Source organism: Cavia porcellus, unplaced genomic scaffold (genome assembly GCF_034190915.1).
Source record: "Cavia porcellus strain 051 isolate PalLab524CR breed Dunkin Hartley unplaced genomic scaffold, mCavPor4.1 scaffold_30, whole genome shotgun sequence".
NCBI lineage: Eukaryota > Metazoa > Chordata > Mammalia > Rodentia > Caviidae > Cavia > Cavia porcellus.
Genome location: NW_026947513.1, coordinates 40,257,081 through 40,273,773, shown reverse-complemented (window position 1 = coordinate 40,273,773; position 16,693 = coordinate 40,257,081). Strand labels below are relative to the sequence as shown.

General features: G+C 37.6%; 1 long non-coding RNA gene across 1 annotated transcript in view; it reads left to right on the top strand.

The window, feature by feature from the left end:
* Window positions 1-13,056, top strand: part of LOC134474043 (uncharacterized) — a 103,557-nt gene extending 90,501 nt beyond the window's left edge. Inside the window, exon 4 of the long non-coding RNA XR_010044614.1 lies at window positions 12,221-13,056. This is a non-coding gene — a long non-coding RNA (uncharacterized LOC134474043). The remainder of the gene's footprint in view (window positions 1-12,220) is intronic.
* Window positions 13,057-16,693: the final 3,637 nt, after the last annotated feature.

Genomic DNA, 16,693 nt, shown 5'->3' with positions numbered 1-16,693 from the left:
CACCAGTAGCACCTAAAAATGCAAGCGCCATTAATATTGCCTTTGTAACTCAGTCAGCTCCAGATATTAGACAAAAAAAAAAAGCAAAAGTTTGAGAGATTTAAAAATATGCCCTTCATATTCATATTCAGTTATTAGAAGTTTGCTTAAACGATTTGACAACCAAGAGGTTGACAACCTAGAGGACCCTAAAGACCAGGCTTAAAAGGTTTCTGCTGGGCAGAAAAACTACATTGGTTGTTGGACTCTCCATTAAAAAATAAGAAGACTCTTTCCTCCCAGCAGATGCAAGCTATCCAACAGATTCCAGCCCCTGTGACTAAAAAGCAAATGTGAGAATTTCTAGGAGCCATAGGACTGACCCAGAGTTTGGGACCCTGGCAGAGGCCTGTTGCCTATCTTTCCAAGAGACTTGATTATGTGGCAGCCAGATGGCCACCTTGTCTGCGGGTGATTTCCTCGGTGGCCATCCTGGTAAAAGAGGCTTAAAAATTGACTTTTGGACAGAAACACTTAACTTTCCCCTCCTATTTGCTGGAGACTCTCATCAAGGCTCTGCCAGACCAATGGCTGCCCAATTCCCAAGTCATGCATTATCAGGCATTACTTCTAGATCTGACTACCATCAGTTTCAAGGGAACAGCGGCTTCAAACCCTGCTATTCTGCTGCCTGATGATGCCTCTCCTTGTCCCTCTATGACTGTATTGGGACCAGAATTGACAGATGAGCCACTATTCAGAATTCCTTTATATTTCTCCGATGGAAGCAGTTAAGCAGTTACATCTATCAAGGTAAGCAGGTGGTGGGAGCTGCCATTACCACAAATTCTATAAAAACCAACCCTGGAGCCAAAAACATTGGCACAACAGGCTAAACTCATTGTCCTCATTGAGGCCTCAAGGTGTTAAAGTATGTGTTTGTTACTGCCCATGTTCATGGGGCCACTTATCAAGAATGGTGCTTATTGACTTCTGGGGTCAAAAGATTAAAAATGCTCCTCAAATTTTGGACTTGTTGGCTGCCATCTAGATGCCAAGGAGACTGCCTATTATCCGCTATAGAGCCCATTGAGCAGGAGATGATCTTGTTATACAAGAAAACAATTTGGCAGATGCCACTGCCCAAAAGGCAGCTACAAATCAGTGGAGATTGAGATACCCCTGACATTACTGCTGATCCCACCTACTTTGTCAGAGCCTATTTGCACTTAAAAAGACTTGCATCTGATGGCTCAACTTCCGAGTGATCCCTGGGGGCTAATATCAAAACTTGCTCAGTCTGTGAGCCCCCCAGATGCCCTCAGTACCAATTGGTGAACCCAAAGCAACTGCAACAAATAGAAACCGCTCACTACGTGGGACTATGCCTAGAAAACATGAAAAAATGGACTTTACAAAAATGGGAAAGCCTAGAAGTAAAAAAAATAAGTACTTATTAGTAATGATGGATAGCTTTCACTAGATGGGTTAAAGCTTTGCCTACCAAGTCTGAGTCAGTCCTGATAGCAGTTTCCCTGATTTGCCCTCCCTTTATCCATGGGGTCCAACAGGCTTTTATAGCCCAGATAACTCAAGAACTAACCTAAGCTTGTGGATCAATTAGAAACTCCATTGTGTTTACCAGCCTCAAAGTTCATGACAAGTAAAAAGGATAAATCAGACTTTAAAGATGCTAATTACTAAGATGGCCTTAAAAACTGGTGAGAACTGGGTGAGTCTCCTTCCTTTTGCTCTTTTGTGTGCGTGATGTACCTCCTATGTTGTCTCCTTTTGGAGCTTTATATGGGAGACATCCTCCTCTTATCCCTAAGATTTCTTAAAAAAATTAGCTGATTTAGCTAACCAAGATCTTATTAAGTCCCCCTCCCCAGACTTTTCAGCCAGTTCTGACTTCCATCCAGTGGTTATTTAGACAACATTATCCCCCACCTGCTGCCCACTGTGTGGACAAACACCTGCTACAGAGCCTAGACACCCGTCCTTATCAAGCAGCATTACCATAAATTTTTTTTTCTTTTTATTTTGTCTTTTTCATTTTTATCGGTACCAGGGATTGAACTCACGACCACCTGCTTGCAAGGCAGGTGCTTATGCCACTGAGCTAAATCCCCAGCCCCAACCATAAAATTCTTGATCCGAAATGGTAGCCAAAAAGCTTGCCCAGGTTCATCATTCCCATTTCAAGCAGGTCCCAGCTTCCAAAGGGCATCAACCTACAGAAAAGTAGACTGTCGTTCCCTCCAAGGACTCTTTAAAGCTTAAGATTTCCAAATATAACTGATAATCTTGTGTTCTCCTTATGGAGATGCCAAAGAGACCTTGGTCTGGCTTTTAAAAAAAAATTACTACTTGTATGACAGAACAGAGTTAATTTAAATGTTGATTTTCTTTCTTAGCAGACCCAGAGTTTGGGACCCTGACAGAGGCCTGTTAATTCATTTCCTAATATAGATATATTTTAAATTTGACAATCCCATGCAAGATCTTTGTTAATCCTCCTATTGGGCATTATATTATACACAAATTGGCAAACTATGTCAAAGATCGGATTCAAACTATAAAGCTTATGATTTTAAAGATACAAGGTTATAAACTGGTACCTATGTCTAAAAACCCCATGAACCAATGATTTGGTTCACTTACTAAAATCAGTGGAAAATGCTGTATACTAGCAAAAAGAGCTTCGTTATTGCTTATTATTTTTGTGTTATGCCAAAGTACCTTAACACCGCCTACTGTTCTGTATGCATTTCTCCCCCCTCTGGGTTACCTAATTGATAATGTTAATCAGTGGTCTTCTCTGTAAAAACTTGTAAATCCCTGGGAACCTAGCTAATTGATATGTTAACCACTGTTGCCCTCTACAAATTACAGATGTGGTGTTAAAATAAGCTGACAAAAGATTGTTAATTACTGCTAGACTACTCTGTCCTCTGCTAAGGAAAAAAAAGGTTTTCCTCATTTCCTTAGCAGATTTCTTGATCCACACCCAGAACACCTTACTTTGTAAATTGTGATATATACTTAAAGGCTGCAAGCATGGAGGAGTGACACACAGCTTTTGCAACTCCAACTGCACTGTGTCCCTGGGCCCAAGATAAAACAAATCAGCACTGCTTTTTAAAATATGTTTTTGCCTCATTTTTTGAACTCGAGTTTGAGGGCTTATTTGTGGATTACAAGACTTGCAGCCAGCAGAACACTGTTCTGGAGCATATGAAAGGAACTCAGCTGCCTTTCCTGTTAAAGTTCTCATGTGATCCGATTATGTTTAACTGTCCACATTCCTGTCAGTTAAATCAAAGTTGGACATTTCAGAGTTTGTAACTGGGTCTTCAAAGTCCCTGTCCTTCCTCATGATGCAACATGAAGAGAGAGACATAAAGATATGCTTCTGACCCACAAGTAGCACACACACAAGAGGAGGACACTCAGAAGGAGACTGCACTTTACACAGTAGACGGAAATCCTGGAGATCATGACAGGATCTGCAGGCCCACAATAGGATCCAGATACAAGCAGAGAACAAAATAGACACATACATAAAAAGGGTAAAATCAATTCATTCCCTAATATAGATATATTTTAAATTTGACAATCCCATGCTAAGTAAATGTTGAGAAAAATAAATTTGATTTTGAATATATCTTAGTAATTATGCAAATTCACATAATTATTTGAATTACCTGAATATTGATTTTCATTCACAAAAATTCTTGTGAACCTGACTCACAAACTCAATCCTTTCTACTAAGATATTGGTTTGTTTAGAACCAAATATACAATTTACTTTACTTTTGAGAGTACATATGTACAGTTTTTTTGCTCTTCCCCCCATAACCATTCATATAAAACTGAATGAGACTTATGTGAGTGATGTTTCTGCGTCAGCGTGTACTTTTATTAATAGAAGTAATAAAAAAGTTTAAAAGTTTTCAGAACATAGAATGTGAAACCTAGAGTAAAATCCTACTGCCGTTGTGAAAGAAAAAAATGTTTTACTGTCAAGCTGCTTTGGTATTAAACTATTATATTTTGAAGAGATAATTAGCAGTGATGTCATTAAAAGAGAAACCATGGGATTTCTGCTGTACTCTGTTTTGCCCTGATTTTGAGGTGATGTTTTCAATCCTCAATAGAAGACTTTAATTGAATCTATGTAGCCATGTATGTACTAATCTATGTATTAATGTATAGGTTTATATAAACACACCAAGGTATAAATATATCATAATATAATTTATTCAGTGTGATGTATTATGTGATTCTATATGCATAGTCTTCAGTATCAGAGAAATTGAAAGTACAATTTTCTGAAGGTTTGGAGGGCCATATTCTATCGTTTGCACTTATTTTTAAAATCACTATCTGTAGAAGAACACCTGGATGGCTTTCCTTGGATACAGAGCAGTTACCTCCACTTTGGCTAAACCTGGCCTATCACCACGTACTGATATGTACAGAGCTGGCTAAGCTATTTGCTTTTCCCTTCCATTGGCTCTAAGCAACACAAATAGGGCTGGTTAAAGTACTAACGCATAATCTTTGAAGCCAGGCAACAGTTGGTGTTTCCCTATTTTCTCTGTTTCTCTCTAAATGTCTGAGCCCAGTGGAATGGCAGAGCCACAGCTCCTGGGCTATCAAATGAGTTTGAGCCTCATGGTAAGAGGCTATGACTTCCCAGGGCAGAAAAGGTTTGCACGTCAGAACTAAAGCACTAACCTTCTAAATACTAACTGCTATCTCAACTGTGTTGTACAGATTAGACTTTGTACATATCCTTTCCTGTGCATATTGTAGAGGTGCTTTCTGGCCTGCTAGATAACTCAGCTCACAGTACTCATGTAATTCCCACCATTCTTACAGTCACTTATCCTCAAGCCACTCCCTTCTTCACAAATTAATAATTTCTGGGTTAGGTCCTGGGTCACTGCCTTTGTTCCACAAACTCTTGTCTGGACAGGACTTAGGACCCCTTGGCTGTCTTTAACTATAAATATATATTAGTGACTGTATTCTCACTGTGAGTTGGACTGGAGGTGGTAGATTGAAATTTACTTGCCAGGATTCCAATAATATTTCCATGGGATTTCAAATAACAACTTCCCAGAATGCAATGAGTTGATACGTGTACATAATATATCCCATTCTTTTTCCATCCCTTATTCCTCCTGTCTCCTCCTCCTCATCTTTTGATTCTCTTTGCCTTTGAGAATAATCTATATCCCTATTTCCCAGTATCTATATTTTACTCTGCTCTTTATATTTACTGGGGGTTTTTCATGTAAGAGAAATCATGTGGTATTGAAGCTTGTGTGTCTGAGTTATTTCACTTAACATTTTGGGCTCAAGGTGCATCCTTGTTCCTACAAATGACACAAGCTTATTATTTATGGTTGAGTACTTTGCGGTGTTTAAATATCACACTTTCTTTATCCATCCTTTTGCAGACAGTCTTTCTGGAGGACATCTTTCAGGAAGATTTCATAAGGTTTTGTGCATTAAAAAATGCATTAGTTGAAGATATATTTATTAAAATACTGTTGCATTCCAAGCTTCCTTATTTATGCCAAACATACGCTCAATCTTGGTTTTGAGGAGATGAACAAGTGGCACATTTAATTTCTAAATTATTTTTAAGAAAAACAAACAAAATGCATACAGAAAAAATAAAATGTTATCTTTAGGTAGATATTAATATTCAATTGTAAATATAACAGGGAGATTTAATCCAATTTAAACAATATTTTAATGCTTTTTTTACATTTTTGAGGTAGTAAAGTAGAATACTTCTATTAGACTTTTACTATGGTTTATATAATAATTGACAAATGTTACATATACTGGTACATGGATTACTTAAAGGCTGTGTTGCCTTAAAAAGTCCTAAAACACCTAACATAGGCTCTATGATGGGCCACAAGTAAAAACTGGAAGAACAATGATGAAGTTGTAGCTGGAAATAGAAATGGTATTCTGGAGAATAATTCACAAGAACATTGTTTAATGTTTTACAAATAAAAATGACCAACTTAAATTGTTGCTCATACTGGGGAGGTTTCATGGCAGAATGATGGAAGTATCAATTGATTTAGTATGTATTCTAAGGTGTTGCAAAAGTAAAATGAATTAAATCAGAAAATATATAACTTTCAAGGTTTATTTAGAGCAAAAATTTCAACCCAGAGCTTTCTTGGTTTAAAAATAAAGCTTGTTTTCATTCTCAGCTGTTCCAGATGGCAAATGATTCTTGACATAATAAGTGGCTTCAGGGCTGTGTTTAAATCCAGAGTGTATCATTAAAAATTCCTTCTCAGGTCAAAGATCCTATCAAGGATGTAAGATACTCTGTTAAGGTCTTTGAAAGTTTCAAGGAAGTGCTTGTAGATCCTCTCAGCTGGACCAACATAAAATGCTTACCTGTTAAAGAATATTTTTTAACAACATCTGAAATTCACTACAAAATAAGGAACAACTTTCCACAGGATTTGTATGCTAGCTTTGTCTCAAGAAATTGATTACAATTTGTTATATAAAATACTCCAAAGAATTTATAGAGATTGAACTAAAAGGTCCAGAGAGAAAACCATTCAAATATACGATGAGCTCCCTCCTCATACTTCCTAGAAGCTAACTGAGAAAGTCTTTCAATTACTAACATAATAGATTCATTTAGTGCTCTCTGTCTGTCTGTCTCTTTCTCTTCTTTTCTTCCTTTTTCATTTATTCTTTTCTTTTTGATGTTGCAAATCAAATCCATAGGCTAAACAAGCTTGGCCACTGTGTTACACCAACCCAGGATATTTCTCAACAAATGAAATAAGATGGGGAAGAAAGAAAGAAATTCAGAGCACTTTTTTTTTTTTTTTGGTCTTTTTCCTTTTTATTGGTAATGGGGATCAAACTCACGACTGTCTGCTTGCAAGGCAGGTGCTTATGCCACTGAGATAAATCCCCAGCCCCTGGAGGAGCACTTTTGGGAAGTACAATTGATCCCTAATCAAGAGAGTGATATGACAGACCTACACCAGCTATGCACCACAACCGAATACATCTTCCGTTTCTAATGATCATATCTTTTGTATGAATTCCATCTCTTAAAAATGCATATTTGGTGGCAGATCATATGTTCTTTTAGTTTATAGATCTTCACTTGGAGAAAGGTTAAATCTGAAGAGCCTCAGTTCTGTTCGATCTTGAGGCAGTTAATAGGCACTTAAACTTTATGTTTTTGATATAAGGGGGGAAATTTCCAGGTAAGGAGCAAATGTATTTTCATATTAGGAGGATGTGAATTGTGGCTACAGGGTTGGTTGTATTGAATGGGCTAAATATATGGTTACCAATGATTATAGTCTGAGTACATGACCTCCAAAAGCTATGTGCTAATTATGTGTTAGCGCCCAGCCCAAGGTAGTATTGGAAGGGGATTAAGAGATGAGGTGAAGGAAGAAAGGGTATGAAGCATATGCTGAAAGGGATTTGTGGGGCTCTGGGCTCTTTCTCTCTTTTGTCCTCGGGTGCCCAGAGATGAGCAGCTTGTTCCTCCTCGTGCTCTCCTCCATAATACACAACTTCTCAAGTGGACACATGCAAGGGACCAACTGACTACACACTGAATTCTTTACAGCTCTAAGCCAAACAATTTCTTCTGATTTTGAGTTTATTATTTTAGGTATTTTGTTTCACAAAGCTGACTAGAACTCCTGTATGTGCATGCTGTCTCACACATCTAGAAGTAGTCTATTCCTCCTCCCTTGTAAATAGACTAGCTTGGTTAGATCATTAAAAATCCATGCTGTTTGCTGTTTACAAGAGCTGTCAGATCAAGACCAGATAATGGAGAGAAATTAATAAAAATCTTTAAATAGACAATATGAGATAAAAAGTTATCTTCTTTGGGAGTGAATGTAATTTGCAATGTAAAAAGCAATGTTTGGATAGCGTATGTAGCATCACACACTTAGGCACGCATTAATGAATTGAAGACTGAATCTTGCTAATGCTCTGCAGTAATCACTGAACTAAACTCACACTGTAGCTAGAGTCCTGGCCTATATATCCAAGGGAACCACAAATACAGAGAACTGCAAAATTGTTGTGCAGACCAAAGACTTCTCAGAGTTAATCCCCACTTTAGTCTTCTGAAACATCAAGGCATCATATGCTTCCGTATTTTAACATCAAGCTGCATCAATCAACATCTTACCAGTTATATACTAAGGTGAAAAAACAAGTGTACATGTTAGGAGGTCAGTGCTTGTAAACCTGCCATATAAGGACCTTGTTGTATAATATATCAATCATCCTTGTGGACAACATTGAAATTGCTTTCTAAATCTTCTGAGTTCATAAACCTTTGCCTGCTGAAACGTCTAATTTTATTCATGCTAGTTTTACTAATTAAAACCAACCTTCTCTTCCCTACAAGAATAAGAACAAATCATGTAGTTCAATTAATTCACTAAAAACTGCAAAGAGGAAGTTCCACATAGACCTGACTTTGCTAGCCTGCTGTCTAAATCTAACTTTTTGATATAATAGTTACACTGATTAAAATCACTGTTTTTCAAGCACAATTCAGAGCTTATATAAAGAGTTGCTACTATTACTCTTCTGAATGAAGTAAGCTTGCCTATCAGGGCATCGTAAATTGCCTTGAAAACCTTCATCAGAGGGTAGCACACTTTAAAGGATAGTGCTCTTTTTTCATGCAGACATGACTATTCAGTTCTTAGGAACTAGACAATGGCTTCTCAGCTTCTCAGACAAGTACATTTATTGGCTAAGTCACTCATATTTCTATGGAGCAAAGAGTGGAAGAAAATTCTTCAGAATTATTCTAATGTAAATACAGGTAAGTTAAACGTGAAGAAAATTCATACCACGTACAAAGTTGCAAGAACTGGAGTTAGGGGAATGTGAGAAAAAGTGGGCAACAGCATGTGAGTTAACATGCAGAAACATGACAAAACCTCCTTGTGCTTGGAGAAGAGCACAGTGCACTAGTAGATAATGGCTGCAGTGAAAGCAGGGCTTCTCAGAGTGTGGCCGCAGATTGCCTCAGTGAACAGAGGACTGAGTTGAATTTTATACAACAATCATCTCTACAGTGTGTTTTACATGGAAAAAGTATCTGTGTTAGCTTTTTCACTGCTGTGAAAAAAATAATATATTTGCAATTTAAAGGACAAAAAGCTTATGTGGTCCATGGTTTCAGAGGTTCTATTCCAAGGTTGACTGCAAAGCAGAAAGCTCATGGCAGAAGGGTGTGGCAGGTGAAAGTACTGGAATACATGGCAGCCAGGAAGCAGAGGTGGAAAGAGTGAGAGAGAGGAGGAGCTGGGGACACCTCCCAAGTCACACACTCAATGATTCACATCCTCCAACAAGGTCAACCTCTTACACCCTTTTTTGGTACCCTCATAGTCCAATCACTTTTTGAAGACCACAAGTCTGAATCTCTGAAGTTTTAAGGAAAAGTTTTGATCAAAATCATAACATTCACCTCTGGATGTTCAACTGTCATGTTATCTCATCATGGAAAACATATTTAGTCCATCTTCAAGAGTTCCAGAGCCTAAACAACTCTAGCATTCCTTAAAAGTCCAAGATCGAAGGCCCTTTTGAGATTCAGGCAAAATCTTAACTGTATGGCGTTGTTGTTGTTTTGTTTTTTTACATGACATCTTCCCAAAATGCGAAGGTACATGGTGAATATTCCCATTCCAAAAGCAAGAAATAAGTTAATAGAATAAAACTAAGGGAAGACCAAAACCCAATGGGGCAAGCACTAAGTCCTGCAGCTCCATTTCTGGCACTTGGGATACATGGGCAAGATGTGAGTTTCGATGGCTTGAGCTGTCCTATTTGATCTTACTGATTACAGGCTACATGGCCTCTCTCCTTGCTTCTTTTTGTCACTGTTATGCAGCTTTCCTTGCATAGTTCCACACTTCAGGCATTTCCAACTTACTAAGGTCTCCATTGTAGCCTTGGTTAAACTCATGGATACAGACACCATGCTTCCAGGAGCTTCTAGAAGGGACTGTAAACCCGAGACAAATTACTAAGTTTTCAGTTCTTTTATTGAGTTCTAGATGATACCTCCATAATTCTAGAACTGCTGCATTTTACAAGACTGCAAAACTAGCATCAGTGAGCAACACTAAAATCTGCTATAAGGATTAGCAGCAGTTAGGTCCTTGAACTCCAGCTGCAGTGGCCTCTGTATCCGTTGGTGGCTAAAAATAGGGGAAAACATCCTTAGGTAGCTCCATGTGAACAAAATGCCCCTTGATACTCTTGCCAAAGGGAAGTCTGAACCAACTTTACAGTCTTGAGCTATGAATGGACTCTAGCCAGTTCCTGAGACACGGCCCATGTATCTTTCCTTTTGTCTCAGGACAAAGTATGTACTTCTCTTTTTAATGACATTAATCTCTTCCATTACTATACCTTCAATTCCTAGGAGCATCTCTTCTTTCCAAGCTCCAATTTTTACAGTCTTTCTGCTGCTTTTGCTTTTGTTGTTCATTGTAAATCTATGCAAAAGCAGCCAGCATTAATGTAGCTTGAATGTTGGGCTGTCTTGACTTCTCCTCTATCAGATAAAGGAACCCACTACTTTCAAGTCAGCATCACATAAATTCTTACAATATGGACAAAATGTGGGCAGTTCCTTCACCAGAGTGAAGTACGTACAGCCCTAACCAACTCCCTCATGGGTGCAGATTCCTGTCAAAGCTTCATGAGCAAGTCACTCCCCACATTCCTTTCAGCATTTTAGTCTGAACTTCTATCAGAATCGCCTATCAAGCTCTGCTTAGAGCACTTAGGGTTTCCTTAACCTGCATATCTAAAATTTTCTAAATTCTTCTGGCAAATTAGTGAAGGCTTCTGAACCACATGCTCCATTATACTCCTAGTAACGATCTCACTTGGCTAGCACCAATTATGTGCTGGCCATCCATATTTTTGTTTAAAAAATATATAACATAACTTAAAGGAGAAAAATTTCATTTTGGTCCACACATTCAGCCCATGGCCAGCTGTTCAAGGTGGTACGGGACAGCGGAGGGATGGCAGGCATCCCTGATGGCAGGCAAGATGGAGAGAGATGTGCAAAGAGCCACAGAGATGGGAGGCCCAGGGACAGTCATTCTTCACTAGGTCACACATCAAGTGACCCACATCCTCCAACCAGGCGCCCACCATGATCATTCAGTGCCCTAATGGTCCAGCTTCCTCCCAACATCCCCACTTCTCAACACACCAGCTGTTTAGGAATATTCTGTATGAAAATCAAAACAGATCTAAAAAGAAAAGCACTTGTCATTTTGTGAGTAATGAAAGGTCCATGCAACTAAAATTTGGGGAAAGAAGAGAAACAACATGTACAAAATGAAGCCGGAAGTGGACAAAACCAGAACAGGAAGCAGACTGCAAACTAGGTTAGGTCTGGTTTTTATAATAACATAAATCAATAAGGTAGGTTTTACACAGAGTATAAATTAGATATTTATACTTTTATATCTCAATCAAATTGTGTGTACAGACTGGGTCTGTGGACAATGTAAGTAGATACCATTGCCAAAGCCCAAGAAAGACTTGGATTCAAGGGGTAATATCTGACACAGAGGGAAACATCATTGATATATAATATATTGAAGCAGTGTCAGCAAAATTTCAATACCGATTGAATATGGGAGATGAAGAAATAGTGGAAACAGAGGACCATGCTTTTGTCAGGCCATAGCAGTACACAGGGTCATTTACTGAAGTTGGAAAATGAGGATAAAACCCTTAAATGGAAAGGCTAATTGTGCTGTTTCTAGTATATTAAGTTTGGCAGGCTTAACAAACATGCAAGGATGTACTTGGATAAATGATTCTGAGGATGTGTAAAATGTCATAGGGAGAACATATTATGACTTTATTTGACAAAATAGAAAGAGGCTGTAGAGAGGAGAGGAGGTCCCCAAACTGAACCTTCAGGTGTCCCGCTGGATTATCAGAAGAGGAATTAGCACTGTCTACAGGGAGAGTTGAGTTCACAAAGGGGCGAAAGAAGTGAATATGAAAATGGAGCTATTTTTTACAGGATGGAAGGATGAAAAGCTCATACATGAAAGACTTTGAGAAATGAAGATCATTTTATATGAGTGACCATGTTTTTTTTTTTTTTTTTTTCTTTCTCTTCCTCCTCTTTTCAAATTAGAATTTCAGCATTTATTCTCAGGAATTCTAAATCAAGCTGTGCTGTGGTTCATGCCTGTAACATCAGCACTCCAGAGGCTGAGATAGGAGGATCACCATGAGTTCAAGGCCAGCCTGGGCTGCATATAGAGACCCTGTCTCAAGAAAAAAGTAAGAACAAACAAGCAAAAAAAAAAAAAAAAAAAAAAAAAAAAAAAAAAGAAAAATTCGAATTCAAAATGTCTTCATCAGGACCCCAGGCTATAGAAGATTATTATGTTTGTTTTTATATTTCAAAACACTGTCAAAAACTGCCTAGAGAATAAATTATACAGGTAAGGAGCTAGAATTTTGCTTTGTGTTATTTTTCTCTTTTTGAATTAAAAAAAATTAAGAAAACACTGTTGTATCACTTTGTTTTGCTCTTTTCTCTTCTGTCTTGTGGAACTGGGAATTGGACTCAGGAGCACTGTTGTATTTCTTAACAGTTCTTCCTTCTGTGCTTTCCTCTGAGACTGGGAATTCCAAAGTTATCAAAATATGGAACGAAAACATTGCATCTGCTTTGCTAATTCCTGAGTAAAGAGACTTAGTATATTTAGACTATAGACTATAGACTTGGAATGAATCACTAATGTGATTCATTGTGAGCTGGGCTGTTGATAACATTTCTGAATACTTATCTTTCTATTTAAAATTCTTCAAATGATTTACACAGCTGTTTTTTTTTTAACGAGGAACTTTCCAAAATAAAAGGCATATTATAAGTTATACTATTTAACCTTATTGCATGAAGATAAGTCTTGATGATATGACTGAGAAATATTCATAATATTTTTCTAAAACAGAAACTGCAATCATAAGTAATTAGCAAGCCAAATCAATATATAGGGAAGTTTAATTTTCTCTATTTTAAAATATAACAATATATTTGAAAAGTATTTACTATTCTTCATGTGATTATGCTGCAAAGTATTTTGCTTTTATTCATAATTAGTGTAATAAGTATATTTTAAGTTTGTTAATAATACATTTATCAATATTTCTTTTTGAGCCATTATTATTATTTATTTTGTGTCATAGCTACTACTGAAGATACTTTTGTCCTGTAAATTGTGATGTCAAAAAATTGATCTTCTCCAGGTGCCAAATATGCGGAGTACACTAATGATAATTTCCTTGGGGTCAAAGATATGATTTGGGTTTCTAATCCATGACAGAAGCAGTTCACAGATATGAAAGTAAAATTATCTCATTTTCATTGTTGAGGGCTATGATATTACAGATTATTATAAAGAAAAAGGAAAAAAATTGATTGTATTTACATTTCTTAGTGCCCACTTGAAAGGAAAAGAATTAACTGTATGCTGTTAAAGGCCCTTTGAGACTAACTAAAAGAATGTAAATAGAGATTTTTTTTTAGGTAACAAAAATCAAGAAGGGCACAGAATATGAACAGATACGGTTATAAGTAAATAATAATAACAAATGTACATATTTTTCAAAATCTCAATGTGATTTTCAACCTACAATTTTAATCATTTCTACCTCCCTACTTAGTGGAGCACATCAGGACAGATGAATGAAGAAGAAAGGGCATTAACTGGGTTGATAAATGAATGGACTTTGATGAGGTAAAAAATGGAAGAAAGTAACTTGGTTAAGCTCTGACTATTCTAGCATCTGAATGATTCTCACTAAATTGAGCAGTGGCGTTGGAAATTTGAACTCCAGGTTTCTACTGGACTGTGGGGTGTAAATTCACCTTTAGAATTCAGAGTCCTGTTGTTCCCTTTGATGGGTGTGTTTCTAATATATAGCCCCCACTATCAAATCTCTTAAAGAAAGCCCTCTCTCCAAACACAACTATTTTCTGTGGAAGTCTGCATTCAGTGTATGGTCATGAATACAGTTTACATCACAACAAACTTGTCAAACCAGAACAAATGTAAAGGACTATCCCAAGCCAAAGCTCCCCACAGTATCTGCTGAAGCTGTTGGTGGCCATTATTAGTCTAGCGTCTTCCTCATTTCAGTTATATTCCCTTTTGGTTCTTTATGTAGAGTAGAATTCCTCCACCCTAACTTTGATCCTAGAGTTTGTTTACCAAGAGAATCTCACCTATCACAGATGTTTCTGGAAGTTATTGAAGTGAGCAGAGACTAACACAGAAGTGTGGAGCTGGATCTTCTGATACCCAAATGACATTAAGAAATATATTAGTGTTTGTAAGTGGAATATAAATAGCTCCTGGCATGTTTGTAGTATAAGTGTTAAATTTTATACTTGAAACAAATTGGGATGTGTGACCATTGCAATGGCAGGGTGCATTAGGAATTTGGGGAAAATGGCAAAATAGGTTTAGAATCAGTGAAAAAGAATTGCAGCTACTAAGCACAAACAGTGTTTTGCAACAGGGCAATTAAAGGCTAATAGTAGTAGGAAGTTTAAAGCTAAGTATGAAAACCAGAAGACCACTTTAATTGTGCAGAGAATGGTTTCCTTTTCTTGCAGTGAACATGTGAAATTACATAGAAAATCTAAGACTTAAATTCAAACACAGTAGAACACCAAAGCATGTCTGTTATGCTAAATACTATGTGAAGCAATCATTTGTTCTGACAAAGTTGATAGGAACATCTGGATTCATACACTACCATGTGGTGAATCTTCAGACCACGTGAGCTGTTTTGAGTATGCAGACGTGCTTCTTAGATTGTTAAAGATGACACCCCTGCCAGACAGTGTGAGTCTTCTCAAGTTCTGCTGCTGGCCACTGTAATTATGGTTGTGTCACAATATGACATGAGTCTGTGTGTGCTGACCTGCCAGACGGAGCCATCCTATACTAGTACCAATTGAGAGAAGCCTTAAATTCCTGGGATAGCAATTGCAGCGGAAAAGGCTATGTGGGAAACAGAAACAGTCCCAATTCAGGCCAAGACAGTGAATGATATTCATGTTGCCATTCAATGGGCTAAAAGAATGTGTTTTCATTCTTGAAAACATAAATGATATAGAAATGGTCATTTCCATCAATTTAGTCAGGAATCCATGGCATGAAAATCAAGGCGGAGGGTGGCAGTGAGAGTATCCTAATAAAAATGTGCTTGTTGTGACAAACACACTATGGTGTCTCTGCCACAGCTGATGAACATGATTGCACGTTGCACATACATTGCACGAGGCCATTTGTCAGTGTATATGTGTGTTTCTGTATGTGTGATTTCTTTGCCATTTTTAATCACAAGAAAAGGAACAAAGGCTATCTGTATTCCTTGTCATGTCCCAATGTTTTTCATTCTTCTAACCCTCTATCAGACGTAGTCTAAAGAGAAGAGGGAAGCCTAGGCCTGCTGTAGAACATAAGGCCAATTCAGTCTTTCAGGATTACCATGCTAACTGGACTAGGAAAACAAGATGCTACTAGTTTATTTGAAGCTTTATTAAAACATTCATGCTGCAGAGGGAAAGTGACAAACTTAGTATACATGGACACAGAATATCTGAAAAATTCTCATGTGTCCAGTGGCTTTGGGCATGCTAAGATGGCTCTTTCAAGACGCCCTATTGACAAAAATTAAAAATATAAAAGAAAAGGCAGCATACCACAGTGCATGTCTCTTTAGACTCTATGGATATCATACTCCACACCTGGAAATACTATCATAACTATTAAATGAGTGACATAGCAGCATCTATATATAAGTAGCATTCTCTTTCAGCCTGGACTATGCTTCAAGCAGCTCTTACACCCATAGGTATTGGAAATACTAGTGATGAGACAAACACCAATTTGTGTCTGTGATCTATTGTGTCTCAATGGGCAGATCACAAGCACTTTGGATAGGGTGTTAGAGGAAGAACAAGCCACTGTCAATGGTAAATTGTATTTACTTAAAAAAATAAAGTATGTCAACACTCAATAGAGATGGAGAGATGGACTATGAAGTGACACATTCCTATGAAACTTGAGTCTAGCACTGAACTCGAGTGCTGGTTACTGTTTGACACATAAGTCCAGAAAAGTCAAGAGGTAACATAGCCATCTGTCTTAAAATGGAAATAATATATCCAGAACTGAGCATAGGTAGAATTAGAGGACACAGACAATTTGTTTCAACAGCTAAACCAGATTCCATGTTGTTTATCATTTTCACAACAAAACTTTTTTCTGTGGGTTCCCACTGAGAGTTGTTAAGAGATGATGATGAAGTACAGGCTTGCTTAACCTTGTGTCAGCTTTATATATCAGGGCAAATTGCATAGTAATGATAGCTACAGCATAACCCCAGCCAGGGCAATCCTCAGTATATAGCAGGTGAAGATCAGTCTCCTCCAGGGTAAGATTATAGATGTATGTGTGATCATGAATTCTGTGAGGAAAGAAAAGTAAAGAAATTAAAAGATAGACATGAAGTCATAAACTGTAGAAAAGTGACTAAGCTAGCTGGTCATAAGGCTGGGGCCAGATGTCTTGAAAAATCAGCAGCC